Source organism: Periplaneta americana, chromosome 9 (genome assembly GCF_040183065.1).
Source record: "Periplaneta americana isolate PAMFEO1 chromosome 9, P.americana_PAMFEO1_priV1, whole genome shotgun sequence".
Classification (NCBI taxonomy): domain Eukaryota; kingdom Metazoa; phylum Arthropoda; class Insecta; order Blattodea; family Blattidae; genus Periplaneta; species Periplaneta americana.
In genome coordinates, this window is record NC_091125.1 from 16,858,555 (window position 1) to 16,879,521 (window position 20,967).

Consider the following 20,967-nt stretch of genomic DNA (forward strand, 5'->3'; position numbering starts at 1 on the left):
AGTATGACACAATTCCCTTCAAATAGGACCAACAGTACACAGACCAAATGAAATAACATTTTTCTCCATCTGTGAGAGATGATGGTAGAGGATATATGAATGGCATGGCGACTTCGTCACCAATGTGCAGGATGTCGCAATAAAACAACCAAGCCATGCTCTTGATGTGAAATACCCCTACATGAAAGTGTTTTTTTCAACTCCACGTGATTAAGAAATAAGTTACACACTCTTTTTCTTTCATAACATACATGAAATATTGCATGAACTATAATGACTGCTATGAGGTTCAGAAAATAAATAGTTTGAGTATTATATGGCATTACTGCACCTGATTTGCTCACTGGGTCGTTTTCGATCCAACCTGTATCTAGATGTCAATACATTGAAAAAGTCTAAAACAGCATTTGGCATTAATTTTGATATAAGAGCTTATAAATAATCGGCTTTCGTCAAATTTTTACCAAAAAAAAAATGTTTTGGGCATAAATGGGTTAACCACTCGACAGTACGCATTTTGAATATTGTAAACACGTGATTCAAAATTCTGCTCTTAAAGCTCTAAATCAACTACATGAATGGAATACATCAAATTTGATGACACTCAATTTAAGCAAAAGTAACTACCAAATATTTTCACTCGGTAAAAAAGAAAGAGAATTCAATATCCAATACAATGGCCAACACCTTCCTAGGACTTATGAATAAGAGTTATTTTCCATAGTAAGTTAACATGGAGCAACCATTTGAAATACATTTCTGAAAAAGCTCGTAAAAGATTCTCCCTTCTAAAATGACTAGCAGGAAAGAAATGGGGATGCTCTAGGAATACTTTGAACACTACATACAAAATGTTTATACAGCCAGTGCTGACATACTGCAGAGAAATTTTAATTACTTCACCTTTCATAAACGACATAGAATATGTTCAAAACCAAGCTCTCAGACTCATTACTGGTGGAATCTAAACAACTCCAATAGATTCTATGAGATTCCTCACTAATATTAACAGCATCAAAATGACAATAGAAGAAAAAGCACTATTCAATATGAAAAACTTATCAGATTACCAGGAAACAATTGGCATTCATACAATCCTCTCTGTAGATTGAAAACTCAAAAAAGTTTCATATCCATTGTTCAAGAATTAAAACAGAAAATCAATGTCCCGAATTTAAAAGAAAACTTACAAATTAAACCAAACCCTTTAACTCTATTAAATATAGAATATAATCTAAATTTAACAGAAGAAATACTAAAATCAGAAGTAAACACTGAAATACTGAAACAATTGTCTTTAGAGACAATTAATATTAGGTACCCTCCACAAAACTGGCTTCATTTATACACCGATGGATCCTTGATCTCCAGAGAACAAGGTGCCGGTGCTGTTTCTTCTCACTTTATAGATCTCTTGGATATGGAACAACAAGTTTTGATGGTAAAATCATTGCATTAAGTGAAAGTCTCAGGAATCTTCTATGCCACATCAATAAATTTAGGAATGCAGTTATATTGTCAGACTCCAAAGCAGCTATTCTATCAATCGTTTCTAAACACACCTTCATCTCAAACAGCAGAAATAAATAAAATGCTCTCTCAATTAATATCACTCAATAAAAGAATTGTATTCCAATGGATACCATCCCATTGTGGAATCCTGGGAAACGAGAATGCGGATGCTTTAGCAAAGAAGGGCAGAACTGCTACTTACAGACCTGTTACTAAATCTACGTATTACTCTGTGAAAAGATTTATTAAATCTACATACTTAGACTTCAACAAACAAAATTTGATAACACTATCCCAAGGGAAAAAATGGAACTCTCTGCATCAAAATCCACAGTTAATTCCCGATTTACCACGTAAATCGTCTGTAGCTGCATTTAGATTGGCAACAGGCCATGATTGTTTGGCCAAACACCTGCATAGAATTGGAATATATCAGTCCCCTAACTGTCCATTGTGCAACTCAAACCAAGAATGGATTCGGAACACCTCAAAATCTGTGCTTCAGTGGCTGGACATGATAATATCTTTGAAAAATGTTGGAGTGCAAGAGGTCAAATGACTTTATTGTCAAACGCCTGGCATTAGAAAACAACAACAATACATGATTTATTTCACTTTGAATGCAGGACTATATAGCAATAGATAATATGACACAGGACTATATAACAATAGATAAGAGCTAATTACAATTAGCTATTGGAACACATTACATGAATGATTTCACAGTAAGAATATATAATTTTGTAAAATGAAATAAACTGAAATATTGTAAGTAATATTTCAGTTCAGGCGCTGGTATCAATATAATAATTTTATGGTATTATTATATTCGTACCAAGTGCAGGATAGCATGTGGTTATTTGTGCTCATATAACAGTCATGCTAATAATGCTTTGATGTGGAATGTACATGCCCTCCCTCTTGCTCTGCATAGTCCCTGCAGTGCCTACATACAGTTGTCAACAAACGACAGTGCACTCACTGGACAGCGGTAAAGAAATTTCAGACAACTAGTATAAATTAAGTCAACATATAAGCAAACACAGTCATACTTATAACTTGCACTGTCAAGCATTACTTGTGGATCACTCCAGCCACTGAATTAATATCTGTGAGTCCAAGGAAGAGTCACCAAGTCAGCTCCAGCAGACCGAAAACCCATGTATCATAACACAGTCGAAAACGTAGTGTAGTTACTAATCACTTGCTGCTGTACAGCTACACATCTCGTCGACTGACCCCTCACTCAGTGGACAAACAACCACCACTGTTGTCAGACATCAAATCCCGATGTGGGCTTGGCTGCACATCGCAGATCACTCTCCCATGATGCACCACCACTCCAGTCGAATGCTGCCCGACAGTCACTTCCAATGGATGATGTCCGGAAAACAGGAGTAGGGATTTTAACTGACAAATTTGAAAAGGCACCCATAGTAGAAAAATCACACAACAAGACAATGGCCAATCAACATGCATAATTCGAGGCTGCTCGTGTAAAAAGGGTTAAGTCAAATTGTAAGATATGTCATCTTCTCTTCTTTGGTACTGAACAAAACCCCTTTGTCACAAAATATGGAGCACTGTAACTGCATCATGGATGGAAGCATGATTTAACAGTAGTAATCGTGGAGGGTTCAAATCTTTACTTATCCCACTTTAAGTTCATACTTAACCCCTTTACACGAGCACCCGCGAATTGCTACCCTCATTCGAAATTTCGAAGTGCCATCTGATATAATCAAAAGCAAAAATGATAAGCCACTAGGACTGCCATGTATGTAAAAGAAAGAAAACAAACAGAAATATATGAAAAAGAAACACGAGGGAAATGGAAACAAAATGGCATTACAACACAACACCACATAACTTATATCATAAATTTAAACTCTGATGATGCTGGTTCCACTTACTGAATTTAATTTGAAGAGCATCGGTATTTGTTAGGAAGTGGTTTGTTATTTCGCTCAGAAAACTCAATGGTGATTTCTAAGATCTAAAACCATAAACGTCAAGAGGCTGAACAATCGGAGTTGTGTGTTTTGGAATTGTTACCACTTCCATCATTTTGCCTTCTAGAGTTATTCTTTCCATAGCCTGTCTACCTCAGTAACTGGTCCACGAATCTACCAAAAGAATGCTATGATCACTGACAGATGGAAAGTATACTTCTTCAAATAACTTGAAGAGGTGAGTTTTCATAAGCTTCCTCGATTTTGAGGGCAGTGCATAAACATTTGGAGCCTTAAACTTTTTCTTCTTCACGATGGCAATGGAGATATACTTATTTGAGTGTCAGGCGATTATTTTGAAAAATCATATCTTAAAGACTAGATCTTCTCTGGATGTAGAAATTTATAGGGAGATTTCTTATTTCAAGTGGAACATATGGGGGAAAAATCGTTGTGAAAATCCATTATCATTTAGTGAGCTTTCCTTGTCAGTTCACTTTCTTCTTCCCCTTACGTGCAGGTAGGTTTCACGAGACAACGAATGACCTATAACTATATTGAAAGAAGAGACTACACATCCTACACGTGGTCTACAATTTTAATGTTCATCCAATAATGATTAACATTCAGATTCAATAAAACTAAAGCAAGACTCCCATGTGCAAATTGTATCCGAACAGCAAATGCAAATGCCAGTTAGAAAAGCAATCAGAATGACCAAAACCAGAAATAGTAAGAATATAGACTCATGCTCGTCATGCTCATACTAAGATATTCTCATTGAGTGTCAGAGGGAATAGAATTGCTGCCAGTTGAATATTTGCTAATGAAATCGGGAAATTTTAAATAGGTACCTATATTTACTTTACTTTACCTATCACATAAATAATATTATCTTATGTAGGCTGACCAGACGTCCCCGATTTCCAGGGACAGTCCCCAGTTTTGCGTTGCTGTCCCCTGGGTGCAAATGTCCCCGTTTTTGTCCCTGGAAATTAATTTTGTCCCCAGAAGTTTTGATTTTGTTTCAGTAACATTTTGCACATGAATATTTAAGTATCGTGTTGAAACTCCTATGATTGATGCACATTTCCGAACGGTTCTCAGTATGAGACAGAAGAACCAGCAAGCGCAATATGAGATAGTCTGCACTCTTTGAGAAGAACAGCATCTTTGCCTTCATTCACGTTGCGCGGAAGCGTTAGAACTGCTGTAGCATCCATTTCTAAGTAAGTAAAACAATGAGGAGTTTTGTGACAAACCAACAGGTGAAAGTGGTATGATGTTTTTCAACATTTCAAAAAAAAAAAATCCATTACATTTGAAAATCTTCTCAAAATAGTGTCCTTAATCATGTGTCTTTCAGTCAGTAATTCATCAGTTGAAAGACTTTTCTCCACATTGAACTCTATCTGGACTGATAAAAAGTCAAGAAAGAAAATTGAAACATCTTTGTTACAAGTGAAAACAAACTTTAATTCCTCATGTGAAGAACTTAGTGTGAAACTGTATGGGAATAAACAGATCCTTAAAAAAATACATTCTTCAGACAAGTACTTGTAAAATGTGTGAAATTGAATTCTTAGTGGTCATAATTATTTATAGGAGTTACTTGTGTTTATGCATTTAGTTCAAAAAATTAAGATATTCTACAAATTTAGTGTGCAAAATTCTGTCATTGTATCTACTGTTACATGTATCTTCTGCAACATTTCAACGGATAGTGACTAGGCAAGTGGTTGTGTTTTCTTTTTAAATTGTCGATGTCCCCTGCTGGACCATAAAAAATCAGGTTAGCCTAATTTTATGCTTTAGAGGAAACTGGGACTTTGACATCCTGGACACACTCTTTCGTGACAGGGGTACAGATATTAGAAATTCGAGTTTATCCTGGTTAAACTGGGACTTCTGGGGACCCTACTAAGGTAGCAAGAAAGGATACCACATAGAATAGAAAAGTTATTTATGTCCAAGAAAATCTGACAATGACGGTGCATTTTATGGTGATTTGGTGATTCATACACTATCCGCAATATCTCGTCACAATTTCCTAACAGTTTATAAGTGTTACTGTTCCTGAAGCGTATCAAGTTCTTAACCCTCCCGCTATCAAAATTTTTCACAACTTACTATTACAAAGGAGGGGTGATAAAATTACTGTCATCAAAATCATATACCGATCTTTGTTAAGCATTTGGAATACAAACAGTTGATGTATTATTGACTTACAAAAAATATAAAAATATGAAATAATCATCCTATTTCTAAAAATACAGAGTGTTTCAAAAGTTCTGCTCCATTTTGTTGAAAGCATAGTATACCAAAATTAATGAACTTTAGATATGTTACCGGTGACACTATGAGGCAACATATACAGTAAATTTAAATTTCCCTCCCTTCCATTTCAAGACAAACTGCTCAATGCTATATAGTTCTGTCATGGTAGAAAACACATTTACAACCAATGAAAGTCACAGTACTATAATATAAATTGAAAATCACTTCAGTTAATTCTTTAAATTTAAATACAGTGGGGTTAATTGGGGATGCTCGGGTTTTGCAGGAGCCGTTCCCCGCCAAGAGATGGCATGATCACCGGGAATAGTGCATCCACATTCTCGGCATGCAAGCAATGAGTGACACTGCAGTTTCGCTTTAGTTGTGTTGTGTTGTGGGAAGTAAGTTGGCTGTGAAAGCTATAATCTTAAAAGTTTAAGTCAAGTTTAAAGTGCACCGTGTAGGCTACTGTTGTATGACTTATTCATTAGGTGAACGTACTTATCTACAGTCTATACAATACATGCATACGGAAACGAAAATTTTGTGCGGCAACAAGATGCAAATTTCGGGAAAAGTTTCCAGATAGATTTGTTCTAGCTGCCAGTAAAATAAGAAGACTTTATAAGAAATTCATTTGGACAGGTTCGGTAAACGATGAAAAACCGAAAAGAATGTCCTGTTCTGTCGAAAGAGAAATTAGACGAGATTGATGAAGGATTGGAACACAAATCTCAATCCCTCAGAGTTTAGTGCAGAAAACAAATAAGTAGAAGTTCTGCTTGTGTAGCGACAAAATTACTTAAATTAAGGCCCTACAGAATGCAAGAAAGTCACACTCCATAAACGAACTTAAACAGAATGTAAGAGATGCAATAAATTCTATCAGTGCAGAAGAACTTACGAGAGTGACTGCAAATTTCTTAAAAAGATGTGAAATGTATGTTACAGTAAATGAAGGACATTTTGAACAACGAATGTGAGCTTGGTAAGTATTGTAACTTCTAAGCATTGTAACAGTAGGATTGAAAGCCTAAAAGTGCCGAAGACGCACATGTGTTTTCCGTGGTAACCAACACATTGATAGCTGGGCTGGCTTTGGACGAAAACCCGAGCGTCCCCAACTAACCTCACTGTATTAGAACAATATATATATATATATATATATATATATATATATACAACCATGAGCAGTGCTGTAGTTGGACCGGTACGCTGTACCGTCTAAAATAAAAATTTGCTGTTATCGTACCTGAAAAAAAAAAATATCGACTTGAAAAATTTATTAATTATGTTTAAATAATCTTTAATAGACTTTTAAATGCAGGATGTAAGGTGCACTGAAGCCTCAATTTTAGGCAGGGAAAATGTCTTGTTTATCCTTTCCTTATAAGGCAGTAAGTTGGGGGGGGGGGGGGAGTGAGTTAACGAAGATGTCTCTTGGTAGTAGTCGGGTGTTTCGTATTGAGCTCAACCACGTTTAAAAGAAAAAATAAATTCGTACTCGAAAACTAAGTTTGCTATGACAGAGAGACTAAAGAAAGGTAAAAGTGTGGCAAGTTTAGCTGCAGAACTGTCTATACCAGAGAGTACATTAGCGAAGTGGAAGAGGAGTATTACTGGCAATAGTAATTTTGATACCATTTCCAGTTCAATTCTTGAAAATAGAAAAAACCAGTAAAGAGACCAACTATAAACAATTGACAGTCTATGCTCTTTCTTTGCTCTCTCAGAAGATGTACTGTGATATATAAAGGAAGTATATTTTATGCAGTGGCACAAGCAATAATTAACTTTATTTTATTGATGGGTATTTTTTAATTCTCTAGAATGGATAGTTCTTTCATGAAAAAGATGTCACAAAAGTTTAAAATTTTTCCTTGTTTTAATAATCGTCCATTTATTTATCAGAGTTTAGATTCAACCGCAATAAATTCATTTCTTTTAAAATACACTATTTGTTACACTATTGCGATCTAATTTACGAAATTGCCTCGATTCTCTGTTGGTAAAATTACGATAAGTTATACAATGAGAACCTGAAATAGTGAATATTGTTCTTGGAGATGTGGCTGAACTCTGAGTCGATGTGCTCTATCCCAGAATCGAACTGCCTAAAATAACACTGCCTACAATTCAGACTCCACTGTATTTGAAAAACATTTTGATATCTGGCATAAAAGTAGCAGCTGGCATCTTATATACTTTGCTTAAATGCTTGTCCCTTCATTGTTTTAATGAGAAACAAGGTCTGATACTTCAGGGGTAGTTGTGATTTGTTAATTTCAAGTTTGCATACCACCATCGTATTTATATCCTAATTAACACTAACTTCACGGCATGGCGCCTCAAGAAATCTGCTACACTAATTTCAAAACTTGTGTAGATGGCTTCACATAACACTAATCTTATGATGTGGTGCCTCAATAATTCTGCTGCACTGATTCACTAATTTTAAAACTCGCTCATAATGCAAGCAGTTTGCTAGAGGAGGAAAATATTGTTACTTTTGTGTGTTCATGAATCTTGACTCCAGTTACATATTATAGATTCTATTTCAATTTCAACTAAAGAATGTGAATGAGCATTACTGTAATGAATGATATCTGCACTAAGAAAAGTAATACTCTTCCTGTAAAAGAGTTTCTAGGGTTTTGTTCCTAAAAAGTGTTGGACCACTAGTGTCAGCATTTAATTCCTTGCCTTATATGCAATTGTGGCTGCTATTTGGAAGGAGGTCTGTAGAGGAGACTGCATGACAAAGAAGCAACCTTGGAAAAGAAGTGAAGTGCGAGTCCGTACAAAATCTAGTCTGGCCAAGGAGATTTCAACAGTACCCTCTAAAATTTGTTTCCAACTACAACACTGACCATGAGCATCTCAAAAACATTTGCTTATAATAAAATAAAATCTAAAAAGAAAATGTTTTGAAGTTAAAAAAATAAATAAATAAAAATATAAAACTAATAAATCAAATTTCAGTTCTTTGTTGAAATTCAAATATTCGAACACCACCTATATTACAGTGTGCATCTCGAAAAAAGCTCCACTAATAATTATTTCAAACAAAATCACTTTTAGAAAAACCATAACACACAGAAATAAAAAGTAAAAAAAAAATTGAGAACAAAAGGTCATGATAATATAAATAATAATATAAAAATTGGTGTATAAATAACACAAAATAAAATAATTTAGAAGCAGACTAACTTAGAAATCAAGAGAATTAAGCTATAGATTGAATTTTATATCCAAGAATTCTCATGACACACACTGTGAAGAGGAATAACGAGATCACCCAACATGAATAATGTGAATTATATCTTAAAGTAGATTAACCCTTTCAGCCACGAATTATAATTTTCGTTTATAAAAGTCTAATTTTGTTCTTGACTCCTTTTAAGTTTTTGTGAATTGCCCACAGTCTCATTTTTACAGCATCATGCCTAGATTTCCAGATATGAACTGTCCATTTGAGAGGACAAGGTGGCTAAAAGGACCTGTCAACAGCTGTCCATGAAGCGGCATTGAAGTTGCTGTCCTCTTAGATGACGCAGTGAATGAAAGGGTTAATTATTTATGTTATTCTTAATTCAAATTGTTAGTAAGCATATAATGGACAAATGCATGGAATTCCAAAAAGAAATATGAAGAAAAATTAAAATAATATTGATAAATCAACAATGGAGTAATTCTATTACTCCTCTGGGTAACAGGAGGGTTAATGAAGGACTTAAACAAAATACAAAAGTATAATAATTTTAATAGAACATTCAATCTTACATTTAGAATTCGGACACTTTTTCTGTGCGTTTTCTGACTGTTAGTTAATGGAGTAAATTGTGTTAAAAGACAGAGCAAAAGGTTCTGCGCATGCGCAGAACACCACCTGCACTACTACATTTCCAAAAAACTTTAATTTTTCTCTCTGAGTAAAGAATGCATCTGCCTATCATGTTCTAAAAAGCGTATATTTCCTGCTTCTGTTGTGTTTATTTAATTTGTGGGGATAACGCAATAATGTATTTCTGTATTACGCTGTGCTAAGTAGGCCTCCTTGAACTTATATTTTTGTAGTGAGTTATAGCGAGGCAATTTCACACCACTCTGGCATCGGCTGAATGCACAGGTTATGTGTTAGAAGTCTACAAGTAGGTATTCTTATTTTCTACCAATACATAAAAGGTTAAGTAACACCATAAAACACTATTTTTTAAATGTAGAAATCATGAAAATCCATAACCACATCTTGGCAATTAGATGTACTTGATGCTAGAAAAATTTGGGTTTGAACTGAGTGTAATCAGTGCAGTGCTTGGACAAAGTCAGGAGAATTGAAGGAATTTTCTTAATATGGTAATGGGCATTGTGGTGGATGAACATTACAGTATGATGTTGAGAACAAAATATATACTATAAACTGTAGAAAGAACTGGATGGCATGTTTGGAAACACTGCTTCAATTCCACATCAAGTAAACATTTATAATAGCATGTTGGACTTTGCTCTGTGTTATGGATGAACATTGCTACATCTTTAGCTATAAAGTTCCCGAAGATCTGGCATTCATCCTCTACATGTTGCCTTGCTGCAGATGCCATCAGAATTTCAAATATGCCATATTCAGTCCCTATTCCTCGAGTCTTCGTTTTTTAGACATGAAAGGTGGAGATGAAGGTGTATTGTCTTTATCATTGTTGTTCTTTCCGTTTCTTTTTTAAAAGCAATGGAAATCAGGGAAATTTGAGGGGTCCACTCTGTATTATTCTATCTGTGGCATTTGAAGAGTCAACTTAAAAAAAACTTTTATTCATTTGGAACAACTGGATAATGCCTACCATACAGCAGTGCCAACTATGCTCGCCATTAGAGGAGGGGCTCACGACAGGAAAAACTTGGCTGTGAGATCAAACTGCGCATGCGTGGACTTCTCTTGTAGTGCTAGCGCGATACTTACCTGGATTTATTTTCGCGTGTACATTCCAAATCAAATGAAGAAACCTTTGTACTACACATCTTACATATACGAAGGTTAGGTTTGGTTAGTTTAGGTTTTTATTAACCAAGTCCGCGCATGCGTAACTAAATTTCACAATCAAGTTCTTCCTGTCGTGAGCTGCATGTGTCATTAGTGACCAGGCCATACTAAGCCATGTGAAACAAAAGAGAATCGAAATGTTGCTAGTAAAATTGGTGATGATATTTTTGAATAATTGCCTGCACTTGTTAAATGTAAGATCTAGAGTATAATGGCGATTTTTAATACACTAAAAGAAAATGCACATTTTCGAAGATGTCATAACACTTTACCACAGCGAAATTAAGGAGAAATATTTTCTAATTTAATTTTTTTATTGGGTTATTTTACGACGCTGTATCAACATCTACGTTATTTAGCGTCTGAATGATATGAAGGTGATAATGCCGGTGAAATGAGTCCGGGGTCCAACACCGAAAGTTACCCAGCATTTGCTCGTATTCGGTTGAGGGAAAACCCCGGAAAAAACCTCAGCCAGATAACTTGCCCCAACCGGGATTCGAACCCGGGCCACCTGGTTTCGCGGCCAGACGTGCTGACCGTTATTCCACAGGTGTGGACAAGGAGAAATATGATGTGGTCCAGGGAATATCGTTGAAATCAACAGTGTATGTAATTGACATTAATACATTATCTCCTCGTCAACCTTAGCACTGGCAAAGTGTGTAATTAACACTAATGTACTTATCTCCTCATCAAACCTTATCTAACCTTGTTGCTGAAGTCTATTTTATATCATGGAGTGCAGTTTGGTAGCTCCTTTGAACACCCACTTACAGATTTATGACTTTCTACACAAACACCTCTGACCAGTCCATCGTCCCAACATTGCACAGTTGCCACAATCTTGGCGACCTTCGAAATGAGAGGATTCGTGGCCGTCATCCTCATCTGGGCACCATGTGTTTTGAAGAAAAAACAACGTAATATCACGAGCCGACTGCTCAATGAATACTACAGAATACACTCTCAATTATACTTTCATGTTAACTGATGGGATTCTTGGAATTCAGAAAATCTTTGGCAACTCTGCCTCTACGTGGATTTGACAGGATCCTGTCAATTCTTCTGAACGAGGGTTGTGATTGGTAACTAACAGGCAAAGACAAGATTTTCGTCACAGTAAGAACACATTTATTTATGACAACCAATTAGTAGGGGGCAGTAGAAGGTCTGTCGGCAAAGTCCTTTCTATGAAACTGCACTCCATGTACTATAATAGTGAAGCTCTCTCTCAGTAATGTTGAGAATGAGGGAGCGAACAAGCAAAAAATAAATTTCTCCTGGTAATGACGTCAATGTTGGTAACATTGTGTACTTGATTATCATTGCAATGTCACGTTGAAAGCTGCGGTACCTAATTCTCCAGTTTAGTGATTTATTTTTTTCTGTTGTGCTTTAAAATTATTCAATCAGTCATTTGAGAAACTACACATGTTCCTTTCTGCTAGGTTTCAGAAAAGTGTATAAAACTGCCAGCTATATATGATTTGCAATATTTTTTACTATTCTTAAGAAACTTACCTTGTAACATGAAGGCGCAATGGGGTCCAAAATGTCCAGTGCATGTGTGATTTCTCAAATAAAATATTAGTAGCAAAAAAATCGGTATATTTTGCTTTAAGTACAATACAGTGTTGTTACATTTATATGCCATAATTGAATTATATATTTTAAACTTTCCTTTACAATGCGAAAATGAAAGGCAAAATTCTATACTTTTTGCAGCTACAAACATTCATATATTAAAGCTCTTCAGGTGCTGTAAAAGATTTTGATGTCATCCTCATTGGGAAAATACTTTGTAGCTTTTTTACATCATCTCCAACTCACCATTATATTTTAAATTAGCATATGAATAATTTTGCAACCAGCATACATGTGCTTACTTTTGTCATTATCCCAGTGAATGTACGCATGTTACTTTAATTTACATTATGTTATCTCAAAACCCGAAATCCATCAAAACCAGTTTCAAATAGGCCTAGTAAAAACTAGTTTAAGCAAACAAAGGCATAAACAAAAAGCATATATGTAAAGCTAGTTTTCGCAATGTCTAGCCCAGCTCTGGGCACAACAGGGAAGTGAAACGGAACTCTGAAACCCCTCCCATGTCTTTTTCGCTTACACTGCCTTATAAACAAACACACAGTAGGCGCTATGCATCAGTGATGGATTGCAGGTAACCAGCAAGAGCTGAAAGTTTGTAAAAACTATGACGCCTGCCTTATACAATCTGTCACTGAGCAATGCTTTTCTTCCTGTCTACTCGTCTCAGCCGGGGAAGGTGGAATGGGGAGTTAAGGGGAAATCTGCAATGACTCGATTGAGTTACTAGTGCCCAGGCCTGGTCTACCCTGAACAAACCAAACTGAATCTGTCACTGATTCTAGACCTTATGAAAACTCGCTTTTTATCTACCTACATTTGTTTAAGCGGATCCGCTGAGTTTGCTCTGTGGCAGCATGTCTGCCTTCAGACTAGATTAGCTGGCCTGGGTTCAATCCGGCAGGATAAGAGATTTTCATGTAAAATATCTATCTCTGGATTAGGAAAAATGGCAGTGCACAACTTCTAATCACTAGATTGTGCATCAATATGCCTGGGTTAAATCCCAAATCTCTTCACAGTGCATATGAAGAGAAGACATATGTCACCATTGATAGTAATTAGTCCGTCAGATGGGGATGTTAAGCCTGTCGGCCCCCTTGGTGCTATTCCACAGGAGTAGGCTATGTATCAGCACCGGGTTTCCCCTTATTCCTTCCTCATCTTCATCATCCCCACCCATTCACTATGCTAGCCTACACTTACACACACGCTCACCCTAGTTCACGACATAACTCTTCACATGATACACATCATGTACAGCGTGGCTCACCAAATCAATGTACAAATTGAAAATGGGTCACAGTCCTGCCATCTACCTGAAATATGTGGAAACCGAATCACGCAAGTGAAGTGGGTAGGCATTAGATACACGCACACATTTGAGCTAGTTTTTACTAGGTGAAACTGGTTTTGACGGATTTCGGGTTTTAACAGTACTGGTAACATATACATTTTCAAATTAACATACACATACAGCTTACACAGCATAGATTTACCTCTAATAAATAAGGTTTCTTTGCAGATAGATGAATGAACGTTATTTAGAATCATATATTCATTTCCTGCTGCCTCTAACTTTTTGCTTTCATTGCCAGACTCTTTCAACCTTCCCTTCTTAATGACTGGTTCAGGAATTTGAAACAATATATTATACGCAACTACCTCATTATACTCACTAAGCTATAACACCAAATACAGGAGACCAGCTGTTACAATATGTTGAAGGAGGGAAATGCACACGAAAATTATTGCTACTTGACACTTTTGTAAGGAAAGTGGCTTGGCTAACTGGGTTGTGACGTCATTGAAGCCGTTTGATGCTCATAGGAACTACCAGTACTTACTAAGTTACGAATTTCACTTAGCACTCTTGTAGGGAAATGCAGAATATGAAATAACTTCATTCTACATTAAATATGAATTGTACTTCTTTGTTTACTTGTTTCCTTGTTTATTTATTTTTCATTTGGTTCTTTAGCCCTTTTGTAAGGTTAAGTAGGTACGGTACTCAATTCAAAGTGAGTTACCACAGTTTTTTTTTTTTTTTTTTCCATAATGAAGGATGGATTCCTTAGCAAAATAATTTCGCGTGAATATCTTTATGAACTTATCATAGGAAATGGAAATTTTGTGCTCACACTAAAATATGTTTAAAATGTGACAGCATCATGCATTATACAAGTTGGTATTTAAATAAAATTGAACTTACAGTGTTTAATCCTTCTCGAGGCTTGTCCTTCCATAGAAACGCCAAAGTCTTGAATACAAATCGTGTATTCTGATATATTATATCATCAGTTCCAATAAATGAAACTTTTGAAATAAAAAATATGTAAAAAGATGGGAAATTTCCTAGTACCCGGTACTCGCTGCATAAGCTGTTAAGTCAGCCATTGTTGTATAATCATAAAAGATGTATATTTGCCCTGGACCAAGAATATATTACAAACTGACTAGAATCACATCCAGTAACAAACTATTAAAATTCTTTCCAGAAAGAAGCCACTGTGTAAACACAAACACGACCTATGTAACAAGTACCAGGTACTAGGAAACTACCACTATATCTAAATACTGGTAGGCCTATATATATCTTTTGGTATATAGTAGGCTATATAGCAATGAAATGATTTAGTAGAAATTAATATAATGCAATTGAAAGCTATCACATTTTCACATGTCGTGTCATTCAGTCAGATCACTGCTTGTTTAATTTGTCCACAATGTAGAACTGGTTGTTAAATGTTTTAAATTAAAAAAAAAAAAAAATAGCATTTACAGGCTGGAAGAACACTGACAATACGATATTATCAAGCATTTTAATATTGCACAAAACATAATGTAATAGTTATTTAGATACCAATGTCGTAACGTTTTATTTTACAATACGAGATTTTGTCAAACAAGGCTGCAGGCTGAGTTTGATAACCAGGGGCGGCTTTCGAAGAGGGGCTGCGGAGCTGCAGCACCCCCAGACATTTGTGGCTCTTGTCTCGTTTTATGTTGTGAAATACATTTATTATACAGTCTCTATTTAGCGGCTCGAATTTTTAAAAATTTCGCTCTCATTAACATGCACGCAATTGTTAGTGAAGTCACTTTCTCCCCTGGCGCTGCCAGAGCGAAGTCAGAGACAAGGACTATGGGTGAAGCCACTTCCTCCCCTGGAGCTGCCAGTCTCGTCTCGGATGCTTTGCGCGTTAGTTTTACCCCTCCCCCTGCTATCCCTGGCTGTGAATCCAGAGTTTCCAGGAGCTGCAAAATTTGCAGCAACTTGCCAGTAGCGCGCAGTTTTAAATACATTTTCTTTAATGTTGTGAGTGTAGCAAGTGCAACAATGTTTAATTCTGTACAATATTTACAGTCTATTCAGTTCAGTACCTTAACAATTCAGGAGAAATGTGAAATTAAGTGCCCATCAGTTGAATCTCATAATGGAAAGAGCCGCTAAACAAAATAGCCTACAAAGCTCGCATATTTTTTGCTAATTTATCCAGTACCCCTGTTTTCTTCTCTCAATCTCCAAACAGTCTGTATTAGATTAATGTGTTTCAAAGATAATTCCATCAGCTGGAGCAACAAGATGGAGTTTTAAAATAAGAACAGTAAATGTTGTTCATGAGAAGAAGGAGCCATTGCTAGAATGTTTAAAACTATAATGGAATCTGAAACATCTAACCAGGGCCGCCGACAGGTTTTATGGGCCCCTGTGCAATATTGTGCTCGGGCTCCTTTGAAGAAAAAAGTTAAAAATGACAAGTTACCAATTATTCTGACCATAACAATTATTTGCAAAATAAATAAAAGATAACTCCATACACAGATACGAATCTAAAAATATACGTACACTTTTGTTACATTGGAGACTTTTAGCAAAACTTCACATTAGCAGAATATATTATATTCATCATGCTTCTTTTTCAGTAGGGCCTGCATAGTAGAAACTTTCATCTTTTCGTTGTCGTTTATTTCGTTTCGTTTTCATAAAACACTATTCTTAAAATCTGTAATTTCTGACCGACATCAACAAACTCCTCTCCTTGACTTCACTGATGCAAAATCACCAATTATATAACATGATCGCTCTCCAGACTAAGGAGGCCAAGGTTACTCAGTCTTTCTTGACACATTGTTAATCTGAATACATTTTTATTTCCTTCATTTTGTTTGAAGTTGGTGTGAAATTGAGCATTGCTAGTGAAGGTGCAGAAAATAAACCAATCTCAAGCCCGTCTGTTCAGGTTGTCAAAAATGAAGACAGTCATATGTCTTAGAAGTGACTACTGATGGTTGTGGCTGTCTAGAAAAAAATTCTAATAACAGTAGTATTGAACCGGAACAAGCAAACAATAGTAAAAATGATGTGTTAATATGTGCAAATGAAACAAATTTACCCACACCAGTTCCTAACTCTGAGTAATGGCAAGTAACATGCGACCTTAGAAAACTAAAAAGTGGTAGACAAATTGTGTCATTGAATGTATTGTTCGAAAAACTACCCCCCAACCTGCCTAATAACCTTCCAAGTGACAAAACAAGAATCTTTCCAGTATTATTTTCAAAACTCAAGAATGGAGAATGTGCTTCCAGAGATTGGCTAGTGTGGAGTGAAACAAATCAGTCACTGTACTATTTTCCCTTATTTGTTTCACTCCACACTAGCCAGTCTCTGGGAACACATTCTCCATTCTTGAGTTTTGAAAATACTGTAATACTGCTTTTGGAAAGGCTCTTGTTTTCGGACACATTCAATGACACAATTTGTCTGCTACTTTAGTTTTCCAAAGTCGCTCAATTTCACACCGACTTCTAACAAAGTTCTACTCCCTTTCTTAATATCTTCAAATTTTTCTGTTTCTCCTTGCGATTCTCAGCTCCCGACTTATGCTTCTACTTGTCCATTGTCCATTGGTAACACTAATGAACAGAATTTACTAGAAAAAAACAACGAAAAGACGAAAGTTACGTCACAAAACATACTGTATTATGTAGGCCCTACTGAAAAGGAAACTTAATCCTTCGTCTTGGATTTTGGAGAGTCCACTAGCATATTGCGATGGGCTGGCAGGGGTTGGTAGTTAAGAGGACAAGCCAATTGAACGTGTTCGGTACAAGCTACGGAAACATATTTCAGGCAAATCCCGGAGCCCTCAAGTGTCGTGTCGATGATTGTTAATGTGGGAAACCGATATTCTATTACATAAAAGTTAAACATTTACATAATGAAGTGGTAATTTATATTAATTCTACTATTGTTGGTTAATATGTCAGATTCATGTAACAAATGTTCTTACAAAATTTTGTAGTACCGGTATGTATCTGTGAATAATTATTCATGATAATAAAAAGTAATCAGACTCACTTAATCTGACGGGCCCTTACTGCTCACGGGCCCATATGCATTTGCCCCCTTTGCCCCCCCCCTTCTCGGCAGCCCTGCATCTAACAACATCACAATAAATGAGGCAAGCACCCTGGTGCGTACTCTTGAAGATCCTGAATTCAATTTCTGGCTCAGATTTTTCATTTATTGATGTACCATGTAGATATATTATACAACAAACAGATATTTCTAACGTTCAAATCTGTATATAAAAAAATTAAATTATGGTTTATTTAACGACACTCGCAACTGCAGGGGTTATATCAGCATGGCCGGTGTGCCAGAATTTTGTCCTGCAGGATTATTTTAAATGCCAGTAAATCTACTGACATGAACCTGTCTCATTTAAACACACTTAAATTCCATCGAGTTGGGCCGGGTTCGAACCTGCAACCGACTATGCTACCGAGGCCGACTCTGCATATCAAGCTTTGTTAATGCCATACAGACAATAAGGAACAGTGCACAATTGAGCAGCGAGATCTGTGAAAATGAAAACCATAAAAAGTGTCGTAAGGTCGAAGGGATTCAGACAAGAGTTGCGGCAGCCAAGGAAGTGTGTGACCTCATTATCACACAAGCTAACACCCGATTCCAGTTCATAGATCATCTGATATTATCTTCTGTGTCAAGAAAACTTTGAATGCTACAAAAGCTCATTTCCTGAAAATGACCTAAATGTATGTGTGAAGCTTTTTCTAATGTTCGATAAAGACAAACATAAAAACGGAACTCATTGTGTTGTATCAGAGACAAGAATTCAGAAATATCAGTGACGCAGTCGAGCTTTTGCAGTTTCTTCTGAGAACTTTAAGGCTCATTTTCAGAAGTTGTGAAAATACTATGCATAGCTATCACCATACCAATGACAATTTTCGAACCAGAATATTGCTTTTCGTGTTTGAAGAGAGTAAAATCCTATCTTACAAATACGATGAGGGAAGAGAGACTGACTGCATTAGCTATGTTTTCCATTGTAAAGACTTTGTTAAATGACATATCGGATTTTAATAAGAAAATGATTCAAAAGTTTGCAACCTATAGAACTAATATTTAAATAAGTTAAGTTGCATGGTATATTTTTGTATGCAGCCCCCCTGAATTCAATACCCACGAGCCGCCACTGGTTACAGCACGAATGGCCATACAGGCGCGTGCGAAGGATCTTATGTACATGCGTTTGTATAATTGTGTATCAATAAATGCACTTCATTTATTCATTCATTCATTGATTCATACATTGTTTCTTTTCTAACAGCACACAGATCCGCCCTCTAATCATACCAATGCACAACAAACAACAAGAACAGTTTCATTTTAGACACTTCTCCAGGTTTTTTTCCTTTTATTCTATCTTAAATTGATTTCTAAAGCTTTCTTTCGTTAGACCACATATTAGAAATAGTGAAGCAGATCTACAGAACGTATGTCTCAGTGACATTTAAACTTTCAACTATTAAAATTTTAACTATTATCCCACTGAAATGAATAGGAAGCCAATCCAATAAGGAATCAGTCTTTTATAACTACTTATAATCAATATCCCTGTACTTCATTGGAACTGGCCCGTTTGAGTGTCATCATGCTTCCAATTGTGACTCTGTGATCTTATTTTTTTTTAATAGATACTTATCTGGGATCTTATTTTCTTTATATACGATATGTTTCAGAATTCAGCTGAAGAAATCTATCTGGTTATAGAGGGGTTGTAGACAACCAATTTGAGGTAGGAACCCAGAGTCTCCGACGAAAAATATCTGAGTTATCAAATTACCAGCTGTTAAAGTAGGTTACATATTTTAATAATCATAATCCAGTACATATTAAGATGAAATAGGAATATGGAATGGTTTCGGGATTTATATGGAATTAAATGAAGACCAACTGTTAAGAACTAACTAACTGTGTTTTCAAAATTAAGCTTTTACAGAATATGTAAAACTGCAGGTAAATAATGGGACAGTACACCACTGCACTGCTTTTCGTTTCACCCTCATTTACTTTCGTTACTGTACCTATTTTAAAGAGAATTATCGGCGTGAAGCTGTGGTATATGGATAAAGAGTCGGATCTCAGACCAAAAGGTAGTATGTTCTAGTTCCACCGTCTTAGTATAGTTTTCTTTTAATCCCAATACCTCTTTCCAAGGGCGAAAGGAACTGGCCACCCTACCCCATTACCTCCTGGCCTAGTTGCCTTATGAGTTATGCCTTATTAGTGTTATTTATGAGGTTCAAATCTGTCTGCGGACAGTTGAGTAAACAACAACCTCTTACCAGTATTTCATTGCTTATTTCTTCTAAGAAAGAAGAAAAGAAAATGTTGATTCTTTTCTCATTTATCCATTTTGTTATTTTATTTTCTATTAAACAAGTAACTCATACCGGTATGCACAATTACAAGTTAAATGATAAACATATTGAAACTTTTCTAGTGTAATAGATATGAATTTCTCCAACTACATTCTTTCTTCACTCTTCTAAACAAAATTGTCATTATTTCGTACATTACAAAATAACTACCGGTATAGCTGGTGTTTTAATGTTACAATACAAGACCGACCTGTAGTTTTTTTCAATCAAGTTCCAAGTTTTTTATATTTGTATTTGTGTTGCATTTAATTATAGTTATTACTTTTATGTATATTATGTAATTAATTATTAGTTTGTAAATATGACATGTCCCATATCATGTATATGATCAGTGGATGTAATAAATGATTATGATTATGATTATGAAAGTTACATACATTAAGTAAAAAAGTACCCACTGAAGTTTGAACGTTCGACCACAGAAACAATTTACAGTATTTACCAATTGTGCCACAAAGACATAGCAATATTGTATCTGATACATTTCCAAATCTACCGCTATGCCACATGCAGGTTCAATCAGTGGTGTACTGCCCCAAAAAATATTTCATACCATTACATGCAAGTTCGAACCGGCAGACCCCAGTTTCCCATCTCAAAACATTTATACAATTGATTAAATGGCGATCTTACTCGTGTTAATTACATAAGCATGTGCGGCTTACAGCTGTTTCGGTGCTACTTGACACCATCCTCAGAGCCTACTAGATCTCGACGCTATCTCAACTTCGCTGTCTGTTGTGTGGGTGCGTTTGTGTGATGAGTTGTGTCAAATAGTGTGTGTATTCAACAGGCAGCGAAGTTGAGATAGTGCCGAGATCT